The following is a 14812-nucleotide window of genomic DNA, read 5'->3' as shown; positions in this document are numbered from 1 at the left end:
AACACTACCACTGAATGTACAAGTCACTGATTATGCCAAATAAATTGCCAACTAAAGATAATCACGTTTGAGGATTGCAATGTGCCAGACATTCGCTGAAAAAAAATACACAAAATTAAACAAAATTCACACAATGAACATCTGAGAATCTGGACACTTCATATCAGTGTGGTGAAGTGTTTCATTAATATCTTAAGACAAGTGTATCAATACCTTGGCATGATTTAATTTCAAGTTGTCAATTTTGTTTTTACTAATATCAGAAAATTATAGCTATACTGCCAATGCTAGGTCTGCTTAATTTGACTTAAGAGTTTAATATGACTTAACATTAAAAGCTCACACTACCCTGAAATATATAATTTCACGAATATGGTGACATTCAACATTCAAGTGCCATTGTGTTTGTACTGTCTTTTAGTCAAGTTTCTTTAAACTTTCAAATAATCACTTTTAGGCTTACAAATAAATATTTGTCAAAATGTGCAATAAATATTATGTAAAACTAGCAGCAAAAAGTATCTAGAAATCTGTTGTGTGCAAATAGTTTTCTTCCCAATGGTCCCAAATAAATTTTAGAAATCTAGTCCCATCCCCTTCCCAGACAAGCTGTGTTCAACAATCTCCAAGAGACAAAATAAGAGTGGAAGTTTACGGACATGCACACAAGACAAGGCATATAGATAGATAGATGATAGATGATAGATAGATAGATAGATAGATAGATAGATAGATAGATAGATAGATATCTGAATGTGCAATAAAAGAAGTACTTTGTACAAATTATGGGCAATATGTACAAGGGCCTAAACCTAGACTAATTGAAATACCACCACGACAAATGACCTCAATACTATCAAGTGTACCTACTTAATAAAAGTTTTAGAACAAGGCACAATACGCTTGAAAATCTACTGCACTTTAGGAAATTTTTGCCATTTTCCTATGCCACTGTAAAAAGACTGAGCGCTTTAATCACCACATTCTGGCTACAAAATTAGAACGGAATTCAAAGTGGCAGAGGCATTTTAGTGGTGAACAATGCTCATCTTTGGCCAGATTTAACTTAAATTGACTATAAATACAATGGAAACCTATGCAACTAAAACTGCACTGTAGAGTAGAATTGACACCTTGTGCAGTTATGTACATATTTCCAACCTGTGTGAGCTTAAAGATTTCAGTTAATTACTCTTCTGGAGCCATTTTTACAAAGTCTATAGTAAGCCAATTTAACATCTCAACTCAGCTTGAACAATCATGTGTATCAGCATTTAAAGTAAAGCCTGCTGCATGATTCATACCTGTTCATACCCTCTTGACCAGAAAACATCAACACTAGCATGTGTTATTAGACCAAAAATCACCCAGGGCCCTAACGAGGGTTGGTCATTGCTGTGGTCCCCATCTACCATTTCAATTTCATTTATGGCAGGCATTTAAAAAGTCTAAGCAGATGAGTTCTCCTAAAAACCTATTTCAAGTTACCAGACCTTTAAGCATTCCCTGTAATAGTATGCCCACATTTGGCTAGCTCATAGTTAATAATCTGCCTAAACACTGAAGGAGGAGTTGCTGTATTTACTTGCATTAACTTTGAAGACAATATTTGAATGTATGCATGTATTCATACATCACTTCATCATGACTGGAATGGCTTGTTTAAAGGCTGTGAGGTTACACATACCTATCCAGGATAGAGTGAGAAAATCAGAACTTTAACTTAATACAGTTTGCCACACTGGAAACTAATTCCATTAATATACTTTACAACATTTGTTGTTTTCCCCCAATTTTCAAGTATCAAAAAGCCCTAATGCAGGCTACCAAATAGGTTTATCCTTAAAATATTTATGGATGAATCAATGGTTCCTGTTAAGTTGTATCACACCTGCATCCCAAGGTTTGACTTTAGCCCAAGTTCAGTAATTTTGTCAAAACAATGATGTATTGAGCCAACAGGACATCAAAATAAAAAAGTTATCTAAAGTTAACATTAACAAACAAATGATTCTCAGTCACAAAATTATAAATGCAGTTTGGGATGGAGGTAGGCAGGAGGGGAATTAATCCAAACAACGGCAATGAAGTCTTCAAACCACCTTCTGAACAAGGTTGTTAATTGCTCTTTTCATTTCTTCTTGTGGAAACTTGAACTCCCTTAAAAAAAAATTAGTGGAGAATCACAGCGGGTAATATACTGCGAGTTCTTCAAGCTACACAAGATATCGTCCAGCTAAGTTACGTATGGTTTCCATATTAGCTTGTTTGGTAGGGTGACCTACTGCAAAGCAGGCTCAGTTACCCACCAGTCAACTCTCTGGGAGTTATAATTTCCTCCATATCTATTAGGGTTGCAAAAGCCTCCATAGCCACCTCCACCAAATCTGCTGCTGTTGCCGTGGCCACCTCCACCACTGTGTCTGCTGCTTGCATGGCTGCTGCTGACGCTGGAACGGCTGGCACCACTATTTTGTCAGTAGTCTCTGGCACCAAATCCTCCACTAAATCTGCCACTCTTAGAACGTCCACAATTACTACCCTGGTAGTGGTGTTCATAAGCCATGTTTTCTAACCAAGATGGCACTTCTTGTTTAGCTTCAACAAGAAGATGCAACAAATCCTTAGTGATATTTATGTTCCTCTCATTAAAGGACGAGGTGGCCAGGCCAAGGTTTTCTACACATCTTGTATGGCCAATGCCATATACATATTCTTCAGTATCACTTGGCAAATCAAAATTGATAACATGTTTCACATTTGAAAAGTCCAGTCCTCTTGCTGCTACTGCTGTAGTCACTAGCACTGGGCTTTTTCCTGAGGGTAACTGGTGAAGGGCTTCTTCCCTATCCCTCTGAGAATGCTGTCCATAGATACTGGTACATGACTATCCTTCATGGTATAAGATATCCTCTAGAGAATAAAAACTCTTTTTGGTCTCCATAAACACTAAGGCTAGTGCATACTCGCCTAGGATCAAGTGGTTGTCTTAGGAGGTCAAGCAGAAACAACTGTTTGTCTGGTTCTTCCACCCAAAATACTTTATTTGTGATGTTCTCAGAGGTAGAGCCAACTCCTCCATAAAGCCAATAAGATATTAATATATTCATCGAAGAAATCATGAGCGAGCATCTGTATGTCCTTAGGCCAAGTAGCACTAAACATCATAGTGTGGTGGACACCCTTTGGAGGCATGGTATCTTGTTCAACTTTTCTATGTATCTGAGGCTCAAACCCCATATCCAACATCTGATCAGCTTCTTCTAACACCAAGTATTCATAAAAGTTTAATCCAATCTTTCCTCTTCCCATCATATCCACTAGATATCCTGAAGTGGCTACTAACAAGTGCCATCCACCTTCTAAGGCTCAAATCTGCTGACCAATAACAGCACCACCATAAATCACGCAGGGAGGAACTCTAGATCAGTATGAAAATTTTCTTGCTTTCTCATTGATCTGTATTGCCAGTTCTCTTCTTGGTGCTAATACCAAGAAGATTGGGTATTGTTTGCTGCGCCCTCACCTTTAATTTTCCTTCATGGCCCTCAAAGCCTCCTTTGGACCATCTGAATACATCTGACTCAATATGGGCAAGAGAAATGCTGCAGTTTTCCAGACCCTGTTTGGGCACAAGCCATTAAGTCTCTTTTCTCTTTTATAATAGTAAGAGCATGCTTTTGCACTGGAGTCAGGCTAGTATAATAACCTCCATGTTTCCCATGATAGTTTCTCCCATCTCAACATCACTGAAACTTTCAATATGTGGAGGACAATTGCCGTCTGTTGCCTCAACTAGAATGTCATCGTATTTCTCAAAATGAATCCCAGTGTTGCCTCCAGAAAAGAGCTCCTACTTCAAGCATTCACTTGGTGGGAGTGGTTTTGACCAATCATCTTCATCTTATTTGTCACACCAGTGACTATTTTCACCACGTGCTAATTTGCCAAAGCCACTTCTGTCACCATGGCTGCCAGTGCCATCATAATCACTCCATCCACAATTATCAAACCTTCCCCTTGATCCACTTCCATGATCTCTGAAGAAACTAGACTTAGTGCTTGAACCATCAGGAGATTCAAAACTGCTGTAGGCATCCTTATCTTTGCTAGAACGCCATCCTAAACTGTCTTTATGGTAGAAACCTTAGTAGCCGCTCTGTTCCTTAACGAAGATGGATATAGCACCCTTTGCTGGCTGTATTTCCCCCACTCTGATTATCTGAATAGGCCAGGTCTAGGCCAGCAAACTGCTGGTCCAGCCCAAGCCCATTTTCAATCACCACATGACTCATCCCTGAAGAGTACACAGGAGTCTTCCACTGCTGAGCTAATATGTTTGTTTCACCGCGAAGGCCCTCTCATGAAAGAACTGTGGCTCTATTTTATCTGTCTTTAACAGAAAATATGTGTAAGAAGGCAAAACAACTATGTCCAGTTTAGTAAGAGCTGTTAAAAGTTAACATTTATTTTGTCAAATATAATTTATTATCTTTAATCAGCCTCACACCTCATATTACCAACTTAAGCATTTAGTCAGTATTTTGAAAGTCATGCATGTCTTATTAAACACAACTTAATGAATTAGAGTATTATCCCAATCTTATAAATGAAGAAATTAGAACAGAAATTTTAAGCATCTTGCCCAAACTACAGTTTGCTACTCATGAAACTAAGCTTTGCATCCAGGTGGTTTGACTCTAGAACCTACCCATGGCTTTAACTAGTAGTTTCTCAGATCCAGCCACATGAACTTAAAGTAAATTCTATGTTTATCTATCTATGACTATCATAATAACCCTAGGAAACAAACAATTGTTTTGCGTTCTGATGTTTTAATCTTTAAAGCGTAGATATTATGCATTTCCTGTAGTAGTTTTGAAGTAGATGAACTACTACCTATAAGTGTTTTGTTGTTGTTGTTGTTTTGTTTTGTTTTGTTTTTGAGATGGAGTCTTGCTCTGTCACCCAGGCTGGAGTGCAGTGCCGCGATCTTGGCTCACTGCAAGCTCTGCCTCCCGGGTTCACGCCATTCTCCTTCCTCGGCGTCCTGAGTAGCTGGGACTACAGGCGCCTGCCACCATGTCTGGCTAATTTTTTGTATTTTTAGTAGAGACGGGGTTTCACCATGTTAGCCAGGATAGTCTCGATCTCCTGACCTTGTGATCCACCTGCCTCAGCCTCCCAAAGTTCTGGGATTACAAGTGTGAGCCACCACCTGGCCCACCTCTACGTTTTTTAAAGCACATAGTGTTTTCAGAGAAGAGGCTGATCAGATGAATGCTTAGACATTGTATGAAGCCTGGTTACCATAACGAATTAACCCCAGTTCTGGTTCTTATTCTAAGCCTTAGAGTGTCCCAGTATTGATTCCAAACTAAGATAGTTAAGCAATATTAACAAAGTTCCCAAGAAACTGGAGAAAATATCAGAATACTGGCTAACTAGTATGTTGTCTTCCTACACAGAAAGATAAATTTGAGAACATATGAAAGAATAAGTATTACTATATAGTCATTTTCATTTATTTTTTATATATTGTTCCTTGGATAAAAATTCTAATCTATGCCTGACAGACTTGATTAATATTGCATCTATCCTTGATGAATCTATCTTGTTGAACCATCAAAATGCAAATTGACCTCCAGTTACGTTTGTGAACAAATAATTTCACTACAATATAATAAATTATCAAAGAATATATATATAGAGAGAGAGAGTGCCATGAGAGCAGGTTGGGGAGAGGACCTCTGCCTATCTCAAAGAATTGCGAGGAAAGTAGAGATAAACGGGGAATAATTTTCACAAAGAGATGCTTGAGCTGAATCCTAAAGAATACAAATTATCTGAAGAGGAGAAAAAAGGCAAGCACAGAGAACAGAGTATGCAGGAACAAGGAAGCCTAAGTAATACACAGTTTTTTCCCCCACTAACTGCTAAATAACTTTCGAAGTTAAGAAAGCTAATGGTATGTCATTAGGCACCACTGAAATTATCTTGAGATTTGACAACGCCAACTGAAAAATTTCTTCTGCAAGGCAGAGCCGGTTACCTTTTATAATATCAATTTAGATTCACACAAATAAAGACATTCTCATGTCTTCCTGGCATTCTTCTCAGGTTCTCTCAGCCAGCCATCAAAGTCATGTGACTGGACACTAATCTGATTACAAATGATCAAAGCCTTTCCTAACTGTAACACGTCAGATCAAACTTGGTGTGCAGTGTGTTTCCTGAATCATTATTAGCAAGGAAAAAAATTTTTTTTTAATTTCTACTGTATACACAAGCTAGTACATAACATTTTGACCCAGCAATACTAATGCAGTCATTTTTATTTCAGGAAGGCTTTTGATGAAATATTCAGCTTTGTTTTATTACCACAATTTTTAAAGTAATGTGCTCAGTTCATGTCTGAGACTTACCACTTCAGTTCAGAGAGGGAAATGTGGGAAGCAGTAAGGGTCAAGTATGAGTGGAGAGATAAAGGGCTTGAGCTACAGGGAGGGAAGATATAAAGATCAAGAACTGAGTGACACCAAGTTCAGAGTGAGGGGCACAGTTAAATGAAGATTATGTATGGAGTGTAGACAATCCCCTGTCTCAGAACCTTGTCTACTGCTGGTAAGTAATTACTGATAGTCAAGACCATGGAATGACAAAAAGAACTCAGAAGCATTATTCCATTAACAAAATATCTTCCCATGTTTGTTAATCATTAATATTTTTAAAGTATATGCAGTGCAAAAATAACAACAAAAGTAGATAAAATTTTGCTATGAAACTATATATAAACTATTGTAGCTTTCCTGAAATAAAACTATTTTTATGTAGATATTACAGTTTGATGTTCGATGAGGTTTTTTAAACAGTGAAGTTGAGCACAGAAGCAAATAAGTTAAGCAATACTAATACTTTAAACAGAATAATTTCCATTTCAATAATCTTATCCTATACAGAAGGTAATTTTTTAATTGAAATGGATTGTGTCCTTATCCCTACCTTTGTATGAATCCCTTCCATTTCCACTTATGACTGAGAGGAGAAAATCAAAGGAAAAATAGAATCGAACAGTAGTAAACATTCCAAAGTAAATGTTTTCATCTGTAACAAAAATAAAAATAAAAAAGAAGAAAAAAAGAATTAATAAATTGTCTGCCACCTCCCTCAAAAAAAAAACCCTCTGGTATTTATTATCATTTTATTTTTATAATTTATTGTTCACTCCCTTTACACTAGGGCTTGTGCCAAGCACCAGAAATACCATGAAGAATAAAATATACTGAGAAGATGACTTCACAGAACTTATAGTCTAGTAAAGGAGATAGTACTCAGATAATTACATGAACATAGAATGCAGATGCGCTGAAGAGTTGTAAAGGGAAAAATCAGGATAAGAGTGCATTGCAAGGAAACACAAGCCAATTTATGAGACCAGGGAGACTTTCCTGAGAAAGGGACATTTAAGAAGAAGCCTAAAGTGATCCTAAAGTTGAGATTATCCAGAAGGAAAAAGATTATGTTTCTAGACAGAGAGAAAAGTATGTGCCAGTGCTCTGAGATGGGAGCTTGTCTCATTTGTGAAACTAAAAGTAGGTTAGCAAGGCCCCAGTATAACCAATCATGGAGTGTGCCATGACAGAAAGGCAGGGCCATGGGGTGCTTGTTATACTTCTGCCTATGACCATAAGCAACTGCACTATTGGATAGAAAACAGCTCACAAAATCTTACATTGACCTGTGAATGGGAGATGAAGCCAATTTTCCATGGAATTCTGAGCTTATCAATCTGCCTTTGATTTCATAGGAGATTATTTTTTACATAGTGCAATTAACAGGAAACAATAACTAGAGGCTCCACACCAGCAGACACCACTAATTTCAACTAACTATAAATAAGTATGTACCAAGAACATCCAATTTCCCACAACTCTACAGAGACTCTCTTGTCAAGGTTATCATGTTGTAGGTCTGATGATTACTTACCTCCTATGACAACTCAGCAGCATTTGTCAGAAATAATCACTTACTTCTTGAAATGCTTCTCTCAGCTCATAACACTTTGCCTTCCTGGTTTTCTTCCTACCTCAATAGCTACTCTTCCAAGTCTCCTTGATGCTCCCTTTCCTCTGCTCCAACTCTCAATGTTGAAATGCATCTAAAGCTCAAACCTTTTCTCTTCTCTATCTACACATTTTTCTACTCAGTCCCATGACGTTAAATGTCCTTATCTCCTAAATCTTTACCTCCAATTCTGAGCTCTCACAGTTTCAGACTTATATATACAACATGATGTCTCCACTTCGATGCAGTCTTTACACAGTCATCTCAAATGTAACATGGCCAAAGGGACCTTAATTTCCCTGATGTAGGGTAAGACCTAAAATTTCAATTGCTACCTTGACATTTTTTAACTTCACAGGGCCCGAAAGGCCTGAGTTCTCTTGCTATCGCCAGATATGCCCCTACTCAGTAGGAAAGGTTCTCTGCCCAGCTAGTTCTTCTGTCAGCTATTGCATTCTACCCCGTCCTCAACCTAACACGTTTCATCTCCCGGCCAACCCATACAATTACTCAAGCAAGGCAATCCAATCCTTCTGCAGGAAGTAGGGGACATCTCACCCTCCCATTACTAACAAAGCCTGCCTCCCACAGCCCAGTTCACTCAGCTCCTGAGTGCAACACCTGTGTGGCCCTTTACAACATGCAGTGTGTTGTGGCTGAATGATCTCATCTGTCCAGTGTCAGATGTTGTGTGCTTGAACATCCCCTACAATTTTGGGCACGAGATTCTTCCTTCACCAATGGAATGAATAGGAAGTGGTCATAACACCTCCAAAACTAATTTTTCCTCTGATCTGCATCTTAATACATGGTGCTATCATTCAATAAGCTGTTTAGGCAGATAAATTCTCTTTCTTATCTTCCTCTCTTACCCACATCTAGTCAATCTGAAAGCCTTTTCAACTCTGCCTCAGAAACATAATCCCAAACTATCTGCTTCTCTCCATCTGCATTACCTTCTGTGTTTACCTAATGTTATCTCTCATCAGAATCACTACAGGGACACCCTAGCTGAACTCTCAGCCTTTACTTTTACCATGAACAATTCACTGTTTACGTAAAAGTCATTTTTTAAAACTCTAGTAGTTTTCCATTATGCTTAAGATATGAATTCTTTCCCAGGCTTATAAAGTCTTAAGTCATTTAATTCTGCCTGCCTCCTTAACTTATCTTGCCTTATACTTCACATCACCCACTCATTTCAAGCACATTCAACTTCTCATTTCCCTAGAACAGGATAAGCTGATTCTCGTCTTTGGCTTCTTACACTAGCTGTGTTTTCTGCCTGAAAAGAGCCTTCTTCTTATCTTGTTATGGCTAGTTAATTATTATCATTCAGATCTCAGTTAAAACAAGAGCTCCTCTTAGCTATATGTCCTTATCTATATCATATCACCTTTTAATCTTCTTCATACATTTATTGCCATCTGTTATCTGTTTATTTACTTACTCATTTACTTGATATTTTTGCCCTCTACCAGGCTGGAAACTGGGGAGAGTTAGTGCCTTGATTGGCTTATTCACCACTGCAATCTCAGTATCTACAGCCATGCTAGACATGTAATGGGAAATTAATATATAATGGCTAAAAGAACAAATGAATGAATTAAACAAAGTAATGTAATAATTAAAGCATAAATTTATGATTTACACAGGCCATTATTCAAATCCCATTAGCTATTTCATGGAGATATTAGGAATTAAACCAGATATAATGAGTTTTAAATTTCTAAACATCTCCTAGAATATACTACCTACATAATAATATAAATTACTATCAAACCATTCAGTTGGCTTCTCAAAAAAATCAGGAGACAACACCGAAAAGTAAAATTAGAATCATAAACTCCAATTCACTCAGATCACTTAATTGCTAGACAGTTTTTTAAAAAAAAAGATTGAACAGTAATTGTATAACTTCCTTTTTAGCATCTAGTTCAAAATCTATTTGTTAAATAATAGCAAAAAAATCATCTATAAATAAGAAGCATGTAAGAGATAAAGTCTTCACAATTTATTTGACTAAGTTGTAATCTTATCGGCTATTTTAAAGCATATTTCTCAAACTAGGCTTAAGGCTCACTACAAGTGTGTAGAAATATACGAAAGTCATAGTACCATTTCTCATGTCAAGGTGCTTGCAATCGCAGTAAAGCAGCTTAATATGCAATTTTAAAAAGCTGAAACAGAATTTAACTTGCCTTATACTTTTGAGCTGTTATACAGATGCTATACATTTTACATTTTTGGAAAATAATAGTCTCTGACAGTTATTTGTATTTCTGCATGGTCAGTGATAATATCCCCTTTGTCATTTCTAATTGTGTTTATTTGGATTTTATCTCTTTTCTTTTTTATTAGTCTAGCTAGTGGTCTATTTTATTATTTTTTTCAAAAACCAACACCTGAATTTGTTGATCTTTTGAATGGTTTTTCGCATCTCAATCTCCTTCAGTTCAGCTCTGATTTTGGTTATTTCTTGTCTCCTGCTAGCTTTGGGATTGGTGTGCTCTTGGTTCTCTAGTTCTTTTATTTGTGGTGTTAAGTTGTTAAATTGAGATCTTTCTAACTTTCGGGTGTGGGCATTTGGTGCTATAAATTTCCCTCTTACCACTGTCTTAGCTGTGTCCCAGAGATTCTGGTATGTTTTATCTTTGTTCTCATTAGTTTCAAGGAACTTCTTAATTTCTGCCTTAATTTCATTATTTATCCAAAAGTCATTTGGGAGCAGGTCTTTAATTTCCATGTAATTGTATGGTTTTGAGCAATTTTCTTAGTCTTGATTTCTAATATTATTGCACTGTGGTCCAAAAGAATGGTTGGTATATTAGTTTTTTATTTGCTGAGAATTGTTCTATGTCTGGTTGTGTGGTCAATTTTAGAGTACGTGCCATGTGGTGATGAGTGTATATTGATGAATGAAGAATGTATATTCTGTTGTTTTGGAGTGGAGAGTTCTATAGGTGTCTATCAGGTCCATTTGATTCAGTGCTGAGTTAAGGTCCTGAATGTCTTTGTTAATTTTCTGCCTTGATGATCTGTCTAGTCAGTGGGGTGTTGAAGTCTCTCACTAGTATTGCGTGGGAGGCTAAGTCTCTTTGAAGGTCTCTAAGAAACTGCTTTATGAATCTGGATGTTCCTATGTTGGGTGCACATATATTTAGGATAGTTAGATCTTCTTGTCGAATTGAACACTTTACCATTATGTAATGCCCTTTTGTGTCCTTTTTGATCTCCATTGGCTTAAAGTCTGTTTTTTCTGAAATTAGGATTGCGACCCGTTTTTTTCTGTTTTCCATTTGTTTGGAGATTTTCCTTCATCTCTTTATTTTAAGCCTATGGGTGTCATTGCATGTGAGATGGGTCTTTTGAAGACAGCATACAATTGCGTATTGGTTCTTTATCCAGCTTGCTACTCTGTGCCTTTTAATTGTGGCATTTAGCCCATTTACATTCAATAACATGTATCTAATAAACTTTTGTTAACAAGAAGATAATTTTATTATGAAACATGATTTTCTCCATGGACTTGTGTATAACACTTAAACAAAACATTTATCAGAAATAGGTATTGAGCATTTTTCTTCAAAATTATTCCCCTTTACACTATCCCCAATGTATAACATATAATATATGACAATAGAAAGTGCTTGATGATTTTAGGTTATAAGAGTATGTCAAGTCCAACTTTTCATCAAAAATAAAATTCAACATTGGACTCAAGACGTTAACATGTAAAAGTAACTGCTTTGAACTTCCTTTTCTGTGTGAGATTTAAAATTTTTATGTTACTTTAATGCTATATAGTACTCCACTGTATGTATATGCCATACTTTTACCTATGGTTGATGGGAATTGAGGTGTTTTTAATGTGGACTATTACCAACAGTGATGCTATGAAATAGTCTTATACTAGGTTTTAGATGCATAGGTCATAGAGTTGTAGGAAATATGCATGTTCAGCTTTAGTAGGTATTGCCAGTTTTCAAAAGTGGTTGCAATAATTTACACTTCCACTAACACCATATGAAATTCCAATGGCTCCACATCTTCAATTACTTTTGTATTGCTGTAATTTTCTATGTTAGCCATCTTATCAGGTGTGTAAAAAATTATATGGTTGTTTAAATTTGTATTTTACTGATGACCAAAGCTGAGCACCTTTAAAAGTTGCTCACCTTTTAAAACAAGTATTGCACCTTAAGGCTGATCACCTTTTAAAACACTTTTTGTACAAGGTTACTCACTTTTTAAAACACTTACTACACCTATTGCATTTGATGATCAAAGCTGAGCACCTTTTAAATATTTATTGGCCATTTGGAGCTACTCTTTTATGAGCACTTAACGTTTTTGCTCATTTTTTTTTAAATTGGATTACTTGTTTCTTCTAATTGATATTTAGAATATTTATACATATATTTTAAGCATGAATGTTTTATCAGTTATATACATTTAAGTATAGTCTTCCACTATGTCACCTGAATTTTCTGACATTTGAGTGACATCTTTTGATGAACAATAGTTCTCAATTTTAATGTACTACAATTTACCAATATTTTCCTTTATGGTTAGTACTGTGTCCTCTAAATAAACAATTGCCTACCCAAAACCCATGAAGATATTCTCCTTGGATTTCTTTTAGAATACTCATTGTTCTACTTTTGACATGCAGATCTACATTCTGTACAAAATAATCTCTGTGTATAATGTGAGATAGGTATCAATATTCCTTTTTTTCACATATTTAATTGCTTGAATATAATTTATTTAAAAGACCAGCTTTTCTCCCACTGAATAGAAGTGGCATTTTGTTTTAAATCAGGTGGCAGTATGAAGATGTGCAGGTGTTTTTCTGGATGCTATTTTATTACATTGGTCTGTTTGTTTGTGTTTCATTATCACGATGTCTTGATTACTGTAACTGTATAGTAAAGTACTAATGTGTTAGTGAAACTCTTCCAACTCTTTTCTCTTTCCTCGTAAAGACTGTCTTGACTATTCTGAGTTCTACAAAGTTTTGAATTAGCTTTGCATTTTCAACAAGAAAATCTGATCAACTTTGAATGAGATTGCATTGAATGTAAGAATAAATTTGAGCAAAGTTGACATCTGAACAATATTGAGTTTTTAATTCACAACCACTATATATATGTCCATTTACTTAGGTTTTCTATTCTCCCCAATAATGACTGATAAGTTTTCTGTGTAGAATTAAATTATTCATAATACTCCATTTCAGATGCCATATTGATGATATGAATTTTTAATTTTATCCTATCTCCTCTGGTATATAGAAACACAATTGATATGTGTATGTTGATCTTGAATCTGGATGACTTGCTTCTTCACTCATATGTTCTGAAAATATGTCCATAGATTCTTTAGGGTATTCTACAAACAGCATCAGTCATCTGCAAATTGTGACAATTTCATCTCTTCCTTTCCAATTCTTTAACATTTCATTTTTCTCTTGCTTTTTTCTTTCTCCATGTCTTATTTATCTTAAAATATCTAATTGACAAATAAAGATTGTACATATTGAAGTTGTACATGATGATTTCATATACATATACATTATTCAGATTGTCCCAATCAAATTAATGCATCCATCAGTACTCATGTTGTACAAGAGATCCCTAAAACTCAATTATCTTTTTTTTTTTTTTTTTTTGAGAAAGAGTCTCGCTCTGTCACCCAGGCTGGAGTGCAGTGGCGCAATCTCGGCTCACTGCAAGCTCTGCCTCCAGGGTTCACACCCTTCTCCTGCCTCAGCCTCTCCGAGTAGCTGGGACTACAGGTGCCCGCCACCACGCCCGGCTAATTTTTTGTATTTTTAGTAGAGACGGGGTTTCACTGTGGTCTCAATCTCCTGACCTCGTGATCCACCCACCTCGGCCTCCCAAAGTGCTGGGATTACAAGCGTGAGCCACCGCGCCCGGCCAAACTTAATTATCTTATAATGAAAAGCTGGTAGCTTTAATAAACTTCTCCCCTTTTTCCTCACTTGCCAGGCCCAGACAACTACCATGCCACTCTCTCTTTCTACAAGTCAGACTTTCATAGATTCCAAGTATAAGTGAAATCATTCAAAATTTGCCTTTCTGTGCCTGGCTAATTTTACTTAACACAATGTCTTGCAGGTTCATCTATATTGTCAAAAATAGCAGAATGTTCTTCCTTTTTATGGCTGAATAATATCCCATGGTATATACCAAATTTTCTTTATCCATACATTCAATGATGAACACTTTGGTTTTTTCCATATATTAGCTATTGTAGATAAGGCTCTAATAAACATGAGGGTGTAGATCTATCTTCAAGATACTGATTTATTTTAAATATAAACACAGAAGCAGTATTTCTAAATCATATAGTAGTTCTATTTTTAATTTTTTAAGGAACCTCCATACTGCTTTTCATAATAGCTGTACTAATTTGCACTCCCACTCAAATATATGAAGGTTCCCTTTTCTCCACACCTTTGCCAACACTTGTTATCTCTTGACATTTTTATATTAGCCATCCAACAGGTGTAAGATGATATCTAATTGTATTTCTCATTTTAATTTTTCTCACAATTAATTACGTTGAGCATCTTTTTGTATACATGTTGGTCATTTGTATGCTTTGGAAAAATGTCTGTTCATTTATCCTATGCTGATTTTTTATAAGGTTGTTTGTTTTCTTGAGTTGTGTGAGTTCCTTATACATTTTGGAGATTTATCCCTTATAAGATACATGGTTG

General features: G+C 36.1%; 1 pseudogene; it reads right to left on the bottom strand.

The window, feature by feature from the left end:
- Positions 1–2281: 2281 nt before the first annotated feature.
- On the bottom strand, positions 2282–4295 carry LOC100593629 (annotated as a pseudogene).
- Between the last annotated feature and the right edge of the window lie 10517 nt (positions 4296–14812).

Source organism: Nomascus leucogenys, chromosome 9 (genome assembly GCF_006542625.1).
Source record: "Nomascus leucogenys isolate Asia chromosome 9, Asia_NLE_v1, whole genome shotgun sequence".
Lineage (NCBI taxonomy): Eukaryota > Metazoa > Chordata > Mammalia > Primates > Hylobatidae > Nomascus > Nomascus leucogenys.
This window is presented reverse-complemented; position numbering and strand designations above follow the sequence as displayed.